This window comes from Mesoplodon mirus, assembly GCF_964341445.2.
Source record: "Mesoplodon mirus genome assembly, chromosome: 13".
In the NCBI taxonomy this organism is placed as follows: domain Eukaryota; kingdom Metazoa; phylum Chordata; class Mammalia; order Artiodactyla; family Ziphiidae; genus Mesoplodon; species Mesoplodon mirus.
This window is the reverse complement of record NC_138989.1, coordinates 69,150,599-69,168,461: the sequence shown is the minus strand read 5'-3', so window position 1 is coordinate 69,168,461 and position 17,863 is coordinate 69,150,599. Positions and strand designations below refer to the sequence as shown.

Below are 17,863 nucleotides of genomic sequence, written 5' to 3'. Positions count from 1 at the left end.
AATATTCTTTCCTCTAAAAGCACATTTCTAGTGTAAATGACCTGGAGACTACAGTCTATAAAGAGCAATCGTCCTCTCTCCCAAGGTGGTCTTTGTAGAGTTACTTCTCCCTCCATTCCTCCATCCTCATTCCCTACAGCGCCTCTCCTCGGACCAAGTCCGGTCCTCTGTTCCCTGGCTGACACAAAGTGGCAAATCTGTGGCCAGACATACGTTCAAGCTGTCATCTTAACAACAGAGGAAACAGAATGGAAACAAGGCTTCCTGAAATCAATGTGACAGTGTCACGATTCCCCTGTAAAAACACTGCCGTTTTAAACTTGTGAGAGTTCAGCAGTTGGACAGAGATACAGATCTTGTCATTTTTTTTTTAAGCTAAATAACAAAGGGAAGAAGAAAGGAAGGATGAGAATGGCATTGCAAATGAGCAAATTGAAGGCTGAGAGATCCTGATTAGACACATTCTTGAGAAGAGCTTATTGGATACGTAAGAAGGCATTTTATATCTTAACATCTTCCCGGGTGAAAGAAAAAGCTATTTCTTCATTTTAATCCAATGTGCCTCATAAAGTAATAATTCTTTTGATTTTAAATTGTATTCGTTTGGAAGGACATGTTTTCCTTCCTCCCCAGATCTATGTGAGACTACTTTAAACTCAACATATTTACCACGTGTTCAATTTACATACATATGTGTAAATCTTATTAATTCTAATTTGAATTGCTAATTTTTTAAAATAAACCTGTAAAAATCAAGATGCTTCAGGGTATAGAAGAAATGACCCCCCCCACTACTGAGAAAAAGATCCTTTGAAAGAAAGCCAGAGGCCACACTTAATACTAATCTTGTTTCTGACTAAATTTACCTCAGAGACCTGCTATAAACTCATTTTTGCTGCCTGTGTTCAAGTGGAAATCAAATATTATAGATACAATGAAAGCTCTTGGCTACCCCTAAAGTAATAAGTCTGCAATATGGTGCTCTCACAGGGGAACCTTTGAATGCTTTGAAGTGCTTCCTTTTTATGTGCCTGCAAAATAACTATATCTGTGGTTATAACAAATGAATCGTCTTCAGGTGTAACCGATCCATGCCAGGGTGGGATTTTATTAAGTATTATACTTTGGAAATCTGCTATTCACAGAACTAAATGTGTCTGAGTTATGTCCACTCAACCTGACAAATTCAAAACATGAAGTGTCACCCATTCCTCATTAACAATATAGCAGGTGTACTTGGAAATCAGCATTTGAAAATACAAGAGCCCAACACTCACTCACAGCTCTGAATAAAGTAAGTGACAAATTTCAGGCAAGTGTCAGATGTAAAATAAGAAAACATGACCAGGAAATTTATCTAATCTAAACCCAGTGTATGAGGAAACTATGTAGTCATATTTGACAATAATATAGATGAGTTTGGGTGCTTTGCAGTTTGGGTGGTGAGTTTTAGACAATTTTTTTTTAATCCTGGTTAAGGTTTTTACTCTAGCCAAAGTAATGAGTTATACTCTAACTGATCAGTATAGCAATAAAGGTAAATAAAGGAAGTTGTTTTATAATATTCCTTTCCAAAGGAGTCCAAGATACACATGTGGCTCTCCTTGGGGATATACTCAATTTAGGATATTAAAAAGAAAATACACAATCAGTCAAGTAAGGGAAAAGCTAGTTTTAAAAGAAAGGGCACAAAAGGTACTCATCATTTGATTTTGAAATGCAAATCAAAGCCACAGTGAGACAGATGCTACTTCACATCCACTGGGACGGGTGTAATCAAAAAGACAGATAATAAGTGTTGGCAAGGATGTGGAGAAATTGGAACTCCCTTACATCACTGGTGGAGTTTAAATGGTGCAGCAGCTTTGGAAAACACTCTGCCAGTTCCTCAGAAGGTTAAATACAGAATTACAATATGACCCTTATGACTCTTGGGTATGTACCCAGGAGAAACAAAACATAGGTTCACACAAAAAATCATGTATGGATATTCATAGTAGCATTATTCATTATAGTCCCAAAGTGAAAACAACCCAAATGTCCATCATCTGAAGAATGAATAAATAAAATGTGGTATATCCATATAATAGAATATTATTCAGAAGCCAAAAGGAATGAAGAACTGACACATGCTATAAATGGATGAACCTTGAAAACATTTTAGTAAGTAAAATAAGTCAATCACAACAGACAAAAAATTGTTTTATTCTACTTATATGAAATGTTCAGATTGGGCAAATCCACAGACAGAAAGTAGATTTGTGGTCGCCTGGAGCTGGGGGTAGAGAGGATGGTGACTGATTGCTAATGGGTACATGATAAAAATCCTCTAAGATCAGACTGTAGTGATGGTTACATAACTCTGCAAGCATACTAAAAACCACTGAATTGAGCACTTTGAAAGGGTAAATTTTATCTTGTATGAATTATATCTCAATAAAACTATTTTAAAAAGGAGAAAAAGAAAGAGCACAGGAAAGGGATCAGGAACTTTGGGTTGGGTCTCAGCTTTGCATGTTCTGAAATAAGTCTCTTAGCCTCTGAGTCTCATTTCATCCTTGACATTGAAAAAAACTAAAACCAGAACCAAACAAACAAACAATGAAAAAAAGATATACTGGATGAGATGATCTCCTCTAGTTGCTCCAAGCTCTACCTTTCTAAATATTCACAGAGCACCGATTATATGGCCCATGCAAGAGGTGAGGAATGCAATAAAAATGTCTCCAAGATAGGACACCAAGATTAACAAAGATGCTTTGTAGAGGCACACAGAAGAGAAGCAAGATAATGTGAGATCAGGTACTAAAATGTATGGTGACGATTATAAAAGAAGTAGAACTTCATGGAAATTGATTGATGTGCATCTGAGGTCACTGATCTGGTGCTTGGTTAGGATTTCAATGGGGGGAAGGAAGTGGGGAAGATGTCCCAGATTAGGAAAGAGCAGAAGCAAGCCCACAGGCAGAAACTTGCACTGTATATCCATGAGGCAGGGGCTAAAGTAGCACTCCAGTGACAGAATCATGAGGAATAATAGGAACACAAAGGTGGGATGAACCACAGAAGGTTTTGAAAGTCGAGACCAGTATATTTAACAGAGGAACCTGGAAGGACAGAGGCATCACCATCAGAAAATGGATTTTTGGGAATAGGAGCCAATTTTGTTGGGGGAGATCATGAGTTCTGAGTTTGCTGTGATGGCATGGAGACCTGTAAGCCTCTGAAAGTACCACGTAAGAGGTTAGAGCTGAGGATGTCTAAAATTAAGAGTCATCAGCCTATGAAACCTTGGCCTTTTTTTAGTGATAAATTTATTTCTGGAACTGTATAACATGAAAGTATGTTTTCTTTCTCACTTCCTACTAATATTGGAAGGTCAAGGAAGTATAAAAATGATCCTTGAATAGATTAAGATTCAGAAAAATAAGAGGCTGTGGTCATTTAGGGAGAGGGAAAATGAAAATGATGTCTGAATTCTTGACACATTCTTCTCTCTAGCAGGAGAAACTTCCTTTGCTGTCAATCACCCCATCTATTTAGAACCTGATAATAATCAGTCAACCATTTTCTAGGTTTCCCTAATACCTAGAGTATTTCTTTAATGCACAGCACACTTTTAGGACTGAAATCCATCACCCAGAAATTATTTATGACATGTAAAAATTCACCTTTCCTCCTCTAATTTCTCATAGGCTGTCACTTCCATTAATAATATTGAGCCAACTTAGAGCTCAGAAAACTTAGTATTAATGAGGCTAAGGGCCTAGGTTCTCATTAGTTAGCATTTGGGAAGAAAAGAAAAACACATTGTTTTCCACAGACTGAATCCCTAATGCCATTCAGTTGCTTCTGACATGGCATGTGTTCAGCTTAGGACAGATCTGCTTTCCTACTAGCAAAAGTATAGGCTTGCTTTCAAGGTTCACTTCTGGGCACATACTAGACATGATGTGAATAGAAAACACTCAACAACCTGTGCTGAATGAAGATATCCTGTTTAAATTTAAAAAATCCTGAAACAAAAGTTGTAAGTAAGATTCTTTTTGGCTCTAAATATTACACAATAGTCCTCAAGAATCTTCTTTGAGAGTAGCTATCATTTCTTTTTCAAGATATGAAAGATGGTCCTATCACATTACTTGATTTTATGGCATATTGCTCTGTCCGTGCTGATTTTTTCAGCCTTATTCTGTTCCGTGAAAAATGATGAGAATTACTGAGCTAAAGAGAGAGCTATCAGACAACTACTTTATAATGAGCTAAGTGCTGAGTAGTAGGTCTTACTTCTGCTGAACTTGAAAGACTGATATCAGCCTTTCCAAATTTAGAAGAGAATCAGATGTGCCATTGACTCCATTTATGAGATAATGGAAGAGGACCATTAATTATAGTTAAACTCTAAGTCAAGGGCTCTCGATGGGGATTGCCCATCGAGTAGATGCTACTGAGAAGCGTTTTTTTTAATACCACCTCCCAACATTCTATGTAAAAGGGTTTCATGGTAAAGGGCTTTATGAAATATTTGGACAAAGTTAAAGAGACTCCTATGAGTATTTCCTATGTTGATGGGATCTGTGAATTTTAAGCACAACATATAGGCAATGGGGTTTCCCAAATACATTTAGCCCTTATATGAGAATACACTTTATGAATCATTATATTTCACTAAAAATCAGAGAATGTGCCTTATAAGAAAGCTTAACCTAGAGACTATCATACAGAGTGAATTAAGTCAGAAAGAGAAAAACAAATATCGTATATTAAGGCATATATGTGGAATCTAAAAATGGTATAGATGATCTTATTTGGAAAGCACAAATAGAGACACAGACGTAGAGAACAAACCTATGGATACCAAGGGTGAAAGAGGTAGGTGGGATGAATTGGAAGACTGGGATTGACATATATACACTACTATACACTACTATGTATAAAACAGATAACTAATGAGAACCTACTGTATAGCACAGGGAACTCTACTTGGTGCTCTGTGTGACCTAAATGGGAAGGAAACCCAAAAAAGAAGGGATATATGTATACGTATGGCTGATTCACTTTTTTGTATAGCTCAAACTGACACAGCAGTGTAAAGCAACTATACCTCAATTAAAAAAAAAAAAAAAGCTTAAATCATTGTCAACTCTTGAGTACCTTTTTTTTTTTTAATGAATACTTCAAAAGTTCCTAAAAGGAACAGTTGCAAATTGAGAAGGATAAAATATCAGCAGGGCCAGAGCTTATGAAATTATTAAGATATTATAAATATCATAAAATTATTAAAAAGTATTATAAGTAACATTTAGAGCTACTAACAGGGTATCTAATCCAGTAAATACTTGACTGGCCTGTATTTTAAAGGTTATAAAACCAAATCAAAACTATATTATCAGCTATGATTCAGCCATTTGCAGCAACATGGACGGACCTAGAGGCTATCATACTAAGTAGAGTAAGCCAGACAGAGAAAGATAAATATATGATATCTCTTATATGTGGAGTCTTAAAAAAAATGATACAAACGAACTTATTTACAAAGCAGAAAAAGACCCACAGACATAGAAAACGAACTTATGGTTACCAAATGGGAAAAGTGGGGGAGGGATAAATTAGGAGTTTGGGATTAACATATATACATCACTATATATAAAATAAATAACCAACAAGGACCTACTATATAACACAGGGAACTATACTCAATATTTTGTAATAACCTATAAGGGAAAAGAATCTGAAAAATAACATGTATATAATATATATATGTAACTGAATCACTTTGCTGTATACCTGAAACTAACACAACATTGTAAAGCAACTATACTTCAATATGAATGAAAGAAAATAAATTTTAAAAATACCTATATAGCACATATATAGTACATAAGTTCTTTGTCCTTTATGCATAAAAATGCTTAGAGTATACACTGGGTGCTCCATGATTATTATTTAAAACTCAGTGTTAACAGTGGTCATAATCTTTTCCATCCTGTTAGCTACTTTTGTTCCTAAAGCAAATGTAATTCAAGTCTTTTATTGAACATGACTTAATCTTTCAATTTTCCAAAAATCATGTACAAAAGGTTAAACGACTGACATAGAAATACATTTTAAAATTGTGTATTCTTTATAATATTGAACTCATTCAAAGAGATGAATTTTCTTTAATGTTCAGATATATATTCATATTAATTTTGTTAAAATGGCTGTAAGCTGATTTCCTCACACATCTACACAGTTCTCGATGGAAATTTTCATTACCAACACTTATCAAAAAAACAAACAAAAAAAAACAAAGCAAATAACAGGAAATTCACAGATATGCACACTGTATTCTTAAAAACTTTTTAAAAATCACCATCTAATATTTGTAATCTTTTGTTACAAATGAACCACTCTCCTCATTTTATGGAAACAGCATGAAATTTATTCTGGGCAGAAATGGAGTTCAATATTTTAGAGATATGAATATACTGATTTTTGAAGATATTTGTGATTTTTTGGTATTCTGAACCCTTCTTCAAAATTCAGAACAACCAGTAAACTTCTCATCGAGGACTAAGGAAGAATGTCTACGCAGCAAAGTGTTTTTATTTATCTTTTAGAACTTATCAGTGTTTTTCATTATAGAAAGAGAATATCTATTAAATTATGTAACCCCGTGAATTGTAGTATCTCCCTGGGGAACCATGCTCAATAGACATTTAAATGTGTGCATGAAAATTTATCATAAATCATCTCTTCTCAAAGTATTATAAGATGTTTAGAATCAGATGGGATATTAGCTTTAAATGTCTAGCCAGGGACAGATGAATTATATGAAACTCACTGTGTCTACATATAATGTTGAAAGATAGAAATTATGTCAGGGTGTCACACGCCACCACAGGATGGACTGTTAAATATCAGAATTTGCAGAAAAGAGGGTCTGGTCCGTAGGTCTAGATATACAGTTGTTGACTTTATTTAATTTTAAGTTCTTGTAAAGAAGAAAAAAATGAGTATAAGATAGGTGCCTGCATTGGAACAAAAGTGGGTGTGGTGGGCTGGGCATGTGTAGTTTTCAATAGCATGACACGACTGATTAAGAGCCTCTTGAGGAGAGGGAAGGAGCACAAGCATAGGCAGAAATGCAGACCACATGTTTCCATTTTGAAAGAGTGATTCACTTGGACTGCGGTAGGCACTGAATTTACATGTTAATGGATGATCTGGATGCTGGTGGCTCTTGAATCTCTCTCAGGGATGCTAGCTGAGGAAGTCCAGTACAACTGGGGACAATGCCATCGTGGACGCAGACCTCATTAGCTTAGTTTGGGCTGCTACAAACAAGTACCATAGACTGGGGGGCTTAAACAATAAACGTTTATTTCTCACAGTTCTGAAGCCTGAAGAAGTGAGATCGGGGTGCCAGTATGGTTGGGTTCTGGTGAGAGCCCTCTTCTGGGTTGCAGACTGCTAACTTCTTGTATCGGGCAGAAAGCAGAGAGGGGAGACAAGCTCTCTCATGACTTTTAGAAGGGCAGTAATCCCATTCATGAGGGCTCCACTCTCACGGAATCCTAATTACCTTGCTCCCTAAGTCCCCATGCTCAAACACTATCACATCTAAAGATAGGATTTCAACATATGAATTTTTGGGGGGGATGGGGGAGACACAAACATTCGGTCTCTCCCACTCAGACCCAGGCATTCATTACCACATTCATGACCTGAACCCATTTACCTCTCTCAAGTTTGCTGACATGGTTCTCTACCTCCAGAAGGAAATGTTATTTCAGAGCAAACACCCACACCAGCCTTGGCTAAACCCTTTTGCTCATAATTCACTGATTGTTTTTTTATGTTCAGGGTGAGGATATTTGCTTGATAAAAGAAGTAAATCTGATTGTTCACACCACACTAAGTAATCGTTCATGCTTATAATGAAGGGACCCTGGAAAAATCCTGTCACTCATTAGCTCTTATAACTGCCCGGATGTTTTTGACTTCTGAGGCTATATGACACTTTATGCTAATACATTTGAAGGAAAACACATTTCATCTAATCAGGCATTGTTTAGACACCTGCCACCTAACTGATTCCTATATATCCTTCATCACCTTGTCTCAGATGAAGCACTGGTTCTTAAATTAATTCATTAGTTGTGTAGAATAGCATTGGGTTGGGGAGGAAGGAAATGGATGATTTCTTTTTTTTTTTTTTTTTCTTTTTTTTTGCGGTATGCGGGCCTCTCACTGTTGTGGCCTCCCCCGTTGCGGAGCACAGGCTCCGGACGCGCAGGCCCAGCGGCCATGGCTCACGGGCCCAGCCGCTCCGCGGCATATGGGATCCTCCCAGACCGGGGCACGAACCCGTATCCCCTGCATCGGCAGGCGGACTCTCAACCACTTGCGCCACCAGGGAGGCCCAAATGGATGATTTCTTATGCCATGGTAAATAAAATGTCATGGATTTATAATTAGCTTCGATCAAAGTCCTTAAATCTGTATGAGAGGTTTCTTAGTCTGAGAAATTTAATCCACATTTTCTTTCTGACACTCCCACTAAGCCAGTTTTGAGAAAGCTCATGATCCCTTCCCATTAAAAGACCAGTAATACAATATAAATGACATGATGGTTAATTAGCTAATTTCTTCAGAGCACTTGTCAGCTCCTTAGGGAAGGGTAACATTAATACAGAGAATTGTTAGAATGGCACCAAACTGGTCTAAACCTTATTTGAGGCAATATGGCACCAGGTCTGGAATCTGACATCCCCAACTGAAGGTGACATTCAGAATCACTTTTAATTTAAACCCTGGTTCTGATATCTAAGTAGCCTTGGACAAGTTTTTTTTCACTTTTGCTGTTTCCTTGTCTGCAAAATGAAGATAATAACAATTGCTAACTCACAGGCTTTTTGAGAATGAAAATATGAAATAATACATATAAAGTGCTTGCAGTCATGCTTGAAATAAAATAAGCTTTCAATAAATATTGGCCATTAGCTTAGGAAGAGGGGATGGATGGGAACCTTAACAACTTCAAAAGATACAAGTAAGAAACAGCTGTGGCACAGGGAGATCAGCTAGGTGCTTTGTGACCACCTAGAGGGGTCGGAAGGAGGGAGACGCAAGAGGGAAGAGATATGGGGAGATATGTATGTATATGTATAGCTGATTCACTTTGTTATAAAGCAGAAACTAACACACCATTGTAAAGCAATTATACTCCAATAAAGATGTAAATAAATAAATAAATACATAAATAAATACATAAATAAGATAAAGTTAATGTATACATTCTCCCCTCCCCCCAAAAAAGAAACAGCTGTGGTAGATTATCGAAACATTTACCTGACTATCTGCGTTCTGGTCATTTTAGCTGTGGTTGAATTAAACTTATTTTGTTCCATCTATTTACTTCTCTATATATTATTCTGGCATACAGTAATATTTCAATTAACTAACAGAGAAAAATTAAACCTGAATAAAATCAATGGTGGACCATGCAATTGATTAGTGATTAGGAAACATAAGCGTTAATCTTTTATTATCGGTAGCTATGTGACTCTATTCCTTAGTTTCCTCACCTCATTTTATGAAAGCGAAATGAGAGCTCTGGATGGAGCAAAAAATATTCTACAAATGTAAACTATCACCATAAACTGAGGTTTTAGCATATAAGATTAAACTGCTCATTTAAACCAATTTAAGGTTTTAGTCTGTTCTGTCCTGATCAAAAATCAAGACTTCTGTGTGCCTCTTTCCCCAAATAAATGGATAAGTCACCCTGCTGAATTCAGTGTCCATGCCTTCCACTTCTCCTCCAAACTTGCACACCCTTTCTCCTAGTTCTGGATACAGAGAAGGTACCCGGAGAGACACCTGGTGATGGATCATACCTCATCATTACTGGATCTAGCAATATTTTATTCTTTCTGATAGAATTTTTGAATCCTTTGAGACTGCACTGATTTGTTGACTTTTAAATTGCCTCCTCGGGGTCTGAAAAATATGTATTGTTTTGGAAATGAATTTCATATTTAATATATTTTTGGGGAATCTGGTTTTACAGCAGTTGTTTTTCTATCTGTAAACACACTAGCACACCAACCATCTGAAACCCCTAGAATAAATAAGTCTCAGTCTTTCCTTGGTGTCATTCTTTCTCTTGTATTAACTCTTTACTTTCATCATGTTGTAATATTTTCTTTTTCTTTTTCTTTTTTGTCTATGTAGACCATCTCAAATCCTATGCAGCATATAAGCGTCTGCAAAAATATATAAATACACAAGTCATGTAGCATCTAAAGAGATTTCTTGCAATAAGCATAGGTCAAATATAGTGAAGAAGGGTCTGAGCAGCATGTTTTAATGATTAGGTTAAATCATTTGGTGTAAATCTGACAAATTTTTCGTGGCTCCTATTTTGAGTGCTTTTGTTGGAAAATATATTCTTAAATAGAACACTGGAATTCTATAAAGATAATTACATATACTTTATCTTCTATAAAGATAATTAATATACACACATTCTGCAACTGTGACCATCAGCTCCTAGTATGGAGCTCATTTTCCTATAGGATTCTACCTTCTTTGTGTGCTCAATTTTTTTAACAAGATGAAAGATTTTTAAAAGAAATTTTATTGTTTTCTTTGTTTCACCTGTGGTATTAGAATAGAGAACTGCACTCCCTCTTTGGCGGGACAAGAACACATGTTTCTTACAGAGAACGTGGCCACGCCAGATAACATCTTCCAGGAACTGTTCTAAATTCAGCCCAGTGGGCTGAGGTAAAGAAACTTCAGCAGGAAGAGGTATGTAGTGACACCCTAGAGACAGACAGTATTGTGGGATACCCAGGGGTGGAGGGAGGATATGGAAGTAATAGCTGGGAAAGATGCATTTATCACCCACTTTAATGTACTGGAGGTGATAAATTATGGATGATGGTGGGATGTGGTGCTTCATCAATGCACCCATTTCCCTAGAGACGGATGATGTTAAGCATCCCTTCTTGTCATTGCCATTCCTATATCTACTTGGTGAAGTGTCTATTTGTACACACACATATGCACAAGTGGATACTACTGTGTGTAACCTTCAGAATTTTTTAAAAGAAAACAATGTATTGGTTTCAGAGAGAATCCATGTTTATTCTAGATGAGAAGATTAGGATTAAGTAAAGTGTAGGAAGATTCCACTTGAGCTGGACTTTGAGTTATAGGTGTGATTATAGGAAAAGTTCTTGATTATTTAGTACATGAATTCAGGAATCATATTTGTGTTATTGTTAGTTATATCTACAGGACATAGCACAATGCTCATTTCCATTTAAATGAATCATTCCTAGTTCAAAGATACTGAAATGCAAAAATGAGGGAAATTCAATGTGAAATAGGAAAGAAGGCATCCTAAAAATAAAAGACAGAGGTTTTATTTGGTGGAATAAAAGCTGATTGTGGCAAGTCTTACTTTGTCATCTAAGGCTGTTTTATATAACAGGGAAAATCCACGAAGAATTTTCAAACAGTAAACTGATATAATCACAGAGGAGGAGGAGGGACAGAGCCTAATAAAAAGATCAGTGGATGGGACCAAAGATGACTATACAAGAGACCAAGATGTCCCCACTTAACGGATAGATAAAGAAAAGGGAGGCCATAGAGAAGACGCAAGAGGATAGACAGAACAAGAAACAGAAGAAAGAGATGCAAAAGAGGGAATGATAAACCAAATACAGTGAGGCTCATTAATTAAGAAAGAACAACAGAAGGGTCTTGGATGACCTCGATGAGAACACGTTTAGGAAAATAATGCAGCAGAAGCCAGATGACAGGATTTGAGGAGTCAGGATAGGTAAGAGAATTAGAGACATCGAGACTCTAACACTTTAAAAAAGCATTGCTATGAAGGAAAGGGCAGAGAGCAAGAGGTTAGACACCTTTTTTGTTAATATGGTAGAGAGATGATTATAGTCAAAGGCAGATGAGGAGGTCATTGAGGGAGAGGCTGAAAATATATAATAGAGAGGATCATCAGGGTGAGACCCTGGAGGAATCTGGAGGACATGGGACCCAGGGAGAAGGATGGACACTAGAAAGGATGGATCTTACAGAACTTTGAGGAAGAAAGGAGAGAATGGAGACGATGTTACGCAACCAGTAGGTCTGCGAGCTGGGCAGACACCAGGCTAGGTCAGAGTGAAATAATACAGAGGGATCTGAAGGATAGTAGAGATCTGAAGGAGTAAGAAGTGTTGGATCAGTTAGAAATGGCCAACTGGCAAGTCATTTGTCCCAAAGCATAACTACTAATCAGTGGAGGTGCAACTCCAACCACCGGCTCTCAGGATGGAGTCATTTATCTCACAGTATTCTGGAATCATTATTTACTCTTAATTTGTTTATTTAATAATTCATTTTTAATCCAAAATGGAAGTTTTTACAGTAAAACCTTATTATTTACTTTGTGAAATGCAGAATGCAAATATTCTATATGGTGAATTTTTAACCATTGATAGCAGCACTTAATCTGGTAATCAATATGCATCAAAAACTACTTCCTGAGGGAAGTTTGATTCTACCTCAATTTTTTTCATACATGGAATAATCCTCTCTTAAAGACAGAATTCCATCATGGGTCTGATATTTAAGATATTTTAATGGCTTTTCAACACCACAGAATATCCATACTTCAGATCCCTGTGAAGGGTTTATATTCAAATTATCTGTCTCTAGCTCCTATCAAAAACCCAATTAAACTTTGAATGCAGTATTGTATGATGGAAAATGTAACTTGATTTAGTGCCTATAAAAATCTGATCATAGACAGAAACATACCTAGAAGGTATTATTTTAGCTCCCTTATCAATGTCATCAGAGATTTATAATTAATCATGATGCTCTTAACTTTTACTGAAGATTGATATAAGTGCTGACATAACCACATGGCTGTATTTTTGGTAAAATCTACCCAGAAAGAATCTATTCGTATAATCAATTCTTTTTAAAATTTGGTACCTAGGAAAAACTTTTCTTTCAACTATCATGTTTCCTATGACAGCATACATAAGGAAAATATACAGTTCATTCTGTTCACTTTTTGCCTTGGAAAGCAAGAAGCCAGAGTCAAACTTGGTACAATAAGTGAGTAATTTACCCTACATTTCCAGGATAAGTATCTACTCTTTATCTTCATTAATTTGTACATATATTTTTATCCTTATTTGCTTCCTGAAGTAGATTCCAAATATCCCAAACTTATATACATAGCCCTTGATTTGTCATAAAAAAGCTAATCATGAAAATGTCAAAAACAAGTGACTTGATGGAATCTCCTATTAACATTTAGTATGAGACTTCTCTCAGAATGATAGAAGCTTTCAGGCAAAGTATTATTTGTTCTGAACTGCCAAAAAGTACCTTCCCCTAAAGCACATGCTTAGTTGTCAATTTTATCAAATTATTCAGATATTTGTATTTTTTTGTATCATAGTTATACATAGATACAGATAATCACAATTTTTACAGCATGGCGAAGAGGGTGAGCTTTGTCTTCTTCTTTAAGGTCAGCATCTAATTTTTCCAACTGGCTAGGGATTTTGTATCAGGATGGTGCTTTTGATACTGAGTATCAGCGACCTTACTCAAACTGGTATGAACAGTAAGGGGTTTAACTGGCTCACAGAACTCGAAGTGCCACAGTAGGATGGGGGAACTTCACACATAATGGTAGCCCAGCTCTGGCTTTGTTTCTTGGCTATATTCCAGGATTGACTGTCTTCCATGGATAGACTGTCCTCAATCTGGCTCCCTTCATTGTCACGAATTAGCTGTCACCAGCCAGCAACTAGGACAATATGTGTTCTTAATCACTTCCAGTGGGAAAGCGTGAAAGTGGTTTCTCATCGCTTCCTTCTAAGAACAAGGAAAAACTATCTTAAGACCCCCTAGGAATGCTTCTCTCAAATCTCATTGGCCAGAATTTGTTCACAGGACCATTCTGGAGGTAATCATTGACAAGGGTATAGGACTACCAAAACTGTCATAGACTAATCTGGACCCATCTTTGAAACCTCTGTTGGGGTCAGCATCTCCTAAACTACATGGAAATTGTTGGAGAGGGATGGATATGCAATCAAAATCCAAGTGCTATTAGAAAGACAAAAAGTGGAATAGATACTGGCCACTAAACAACAATTCATATGTATTAATGCTGTATTTATGGAACACCTGACACTAATTCATTTTTTTCACCCAGTTAATTAAGCACGTACTGTGTTCCTGGCACTCTGCTAAGCCAAGGGATACAAAGAGATCAGCAGAAGAACAGTTAATGGGGTGACGTATGTGGCTGAAAGGCCACCAGATTTGAGAAAGTTCAGAAATTATGAAACTAGAGTATAGAGTAGGATGTCCTCATGGGTATTAAAGCACTCAGGTTTAGGACTAAAATGCAGAAAAATAATTCTGTGATTGTGTTAAAAATAAAAGAAGTACTTTTTGAAGTTCAATAGACTTTAAGGAAGCCCTGTGAAGCATAACCAAACCAAATATGACTAATTCCTAAGTAAGAGCAGTCTCAAGGGTGAGTCCCCATTAAATGGGCAAATAGCTTCAAACAACATGATTTTTAAAAAATTAACAGCTTATAAAATGATCTAACTTAAGGGCTACATCAAATCAACATTAATCTCCATGTCTTTTACATACCCACCCCTACCCAGACTCAAAGCAAACAACCAAAAAAAGTGCTAGTGTCCATGTTATTACTTTTTCCCTTTAATTATGTGTCTATATTGTGCAAGACAGCCTCCCATGCTCTCTCACATTTGTGAGACCAAAGTATGTAAGTAGATGAATTTAATGTCAGTCTGTATAAATAATCTTCACTATTTATAAACACATATAATTTTTCTGGAAGTAGACACATTTGCACCAAAAAGTACTTTTCTTTGATATATCTCCTTGTTCTCTTCTCAGAGAACATCATTTGAGACATAACAAGTTCATGGAAAGTCCAAACTAGATTACTTATCACACTGCCTTTTTCCTGGGCATCCAGAAAGATCACACTTCTCATCTTCCCTTGAAGTTAGATTGAGGGCCATTTGACTGTATTTTAGTCTATGGGATGTGGGAGGAAGAGATAGCTACATCCAAGTTTGGTTCCTAAAAATAGCCTGTGCCACAATATGATTTTTAAGGAATCTATTGTTTTCCAGATCCAGGCCCAATCTAACTTTACAGCTTTATGTTCCATAAAGCTCCATCAAGCCGTCTTTATTCTGGTAAAAGTGGAACACTCTATTCTCTGAGCCTTCCCAAACTGGTGTCATTTCTGTGCTTCTATCCCTGATGTTTCTTTACTTAGAACATGTAAGTTCCCTGGCTCAGTCACCTTATAAAAGTCACTCATCTTTCATAGGCTATATTTAATCTCATCCTCTTTTTTAACGATCTACAGAATCCCAGCTTTGATCTCCATGAATTTGCAACTCCAGGCAACTGTTCAATTTGTTACCATCTGAACATACTTTATAATATCCAGGCTTTATGCAATTACTGTTGTTATTCCTCCACTGAAAATATACCATGAGATCATCCATTCCCATTCAACTCCTATTCATCACTTTTGACCCAGATTAAAAAAAAAAAAAAAAAAAAAACACTCTTTCCATATAGCTTTCCTTGACCAACTCAGCCCTGAAGTAAATTCTGACTTCTTGGAGCAATTGCCTGCACGACTCCGAGTTCATCATAATTGGCTTTGAGGTACCTTCTATTTTGTTGTCCTGATCTATTTAACTCTTACTTTTAGTTTACTTATTTTCTTTTCTACTACAAATGACTGCATTAGTTAGTCCAGATAAAATTAGAAAATATTAGCTGAGATATTTATCATTGCATTTCCTCATTCCCTGACCCTGGACCGCATCCAAATAACCATATTCTCCCATCCCCATATAGACAGACAGAAAGTGAGTGTTTTGATATGCAAAAGACAAAGTCCTAAAGGAAACCAGTTCATGGCTAGGGCTGTAAAAATTAAATTGCAAAGAAATTAAATGAATACTCAGACCACTTTTGCCAGACAGTAACGATTTGCCTAGGCCGAGGAAGAATGAGGGTAGGTTTGGATGACTCCCAGAGAAGGGTCCTGGGGCCTGGGTCCCAGGGCCCTGAGCTGAGTCTGAGAGCACTGGTGGCAAATAACCAAAATCAGAGAGGTTCAGGGGAAATCTGAGAGATGAGGGGACTTAACGCTTTTATCCCTTGGTGAAGGTCATGGTGACAGCAAGCCTCATGGAGAACTCCTCAACCACCCTCATTACGCTGTTTGTGTCACAGAAGTGGTGGTTGGTAAGGACCTGAGAAAGCCTGGCAGAGTCCACACCTAGATGGACCTGTGAGGGAATCCTAAATCTCGCACAGCTCCTGGAGTTGCTGTGAGAGGCTTGAGGACCTGAAGGAGCTGGGGAATTGGAATGGAGTGGATATCAAGTGACTTATGGAAGCCTGACAATTGGAAGTCAAGGCATGACTATGACTTCGGGGCTTGCACAGGGACTGCAGACAAGACATCCCTTATTGTTTGAGGTGACTGAGGAGAGTTTTCAGTTACTTACAGTCTAAGGTATCCTAACTGATGTCCAAGGCTTGTTGTGAAATATGTTACTATTAGTGCTAATCACTAAGATTCGTCTTGCTTCAGGAGACTGGTTTCATGCCTTCAACCACAGTATCATCAGGTCTGATGTTTCTCTGCATTTCCCTTTTACATAATGCTATTCATATGTCAGGTGCAACTGCAAGCATTTTACCAATACGAACTCATATAATCCCCATAAAAACTCTGTAAGGCAGGTACTGTTATTTTCTTCACATAATAAATGTAGGCACAGAGAGTTTATATCATAGTCCAAGGTAGCCTGGCTCCAGAGCCTGTGCTCTTAACCATTAACTAGGCTGCCTCTTTCTCAAACTTTAATTTCTTGGAATTGGATTCCAAATAAAATGATACCTGAGCCACACTCTGTAAAGTGAATGACAGAGAAGTAGCCCTGACTGAAGGAGGGGAGGGGGATTTGAACAAGTTATAACCTCACAGGTCTCAGCATTTTTTTCTGCAAAATGCTGGAGGTGAATTAGTTGAGTTCTAAGCTTCCTTGTAGCATAGACTACAGTTAGATGATATTTCTAACATCCCAAGACACAACTCTAGTTACATTTTCTCAGGATAATGAGGTTCAGGCACAAGTGAGAAAACTATTAAATATTATAAGTAAGTAAGTCACCATTGATGTTCATTCACATTTTTAGAATGAGAATGTTAAAATGTTCAATGAATCAGTTAAAGTAATAGGATATCTTGCTTTTAGTCCCCAAAGGCAGGGTGATTTACTTGATACAGTGTATTATCCTGTGGACATTATTACCTACTGTGATTCTGGGAGACATATGAGTTGGGTGTATTTATGTAAGCCAGATCCAATGGCTTACGCTTGCTAGTCTCTAAAAATGGATCCCCATGAGCCATATGAACCACAACCTTCCACTTGGTGCACTTCTTCTTGAAATCCAGCTGCCATGTTGTGCAAAGCCCAAGCTTCACAGGCAGCGCCCATGTAAAAGAACAGAGTCATGCGGTCAACCAACCCAGCTGAATTCTCAGCAAAGCCAACATCAATAGCCGACAAGGCAAATAAGCCCCTTTGGATGTCCCTGTCAAGCCAAGCCCCCAGATGCAAACTCTGTCCACATCACATGGACCAGAGGAACTTCATAAGTGAACCCAGTAAACCCACAGAATCACAAGAGATAATGAAATAGTTATTACTTTAAGCCACTAAGTTTTGGGGTGGCTTGTTACACAAGG

The 17,863-nt window shown here is 37.2% G+C and overlaps 1 protein-coding gene across 1 annotated transcript in view; it reads right to left on the bottom strand.

Annotated features, from left to right (window-relative positions):
- The window catches only part of DCC (DCC netrin 1 receptor), a gene marked incomplete at its 5' end in the record, with an annotated part of 1,195,962 nt that overhangs the window by 287,780 nt on the left and 890,319 nt on the right, over nt 1-17,863 (bottom strand). The window lies entirely within an intron of this gene.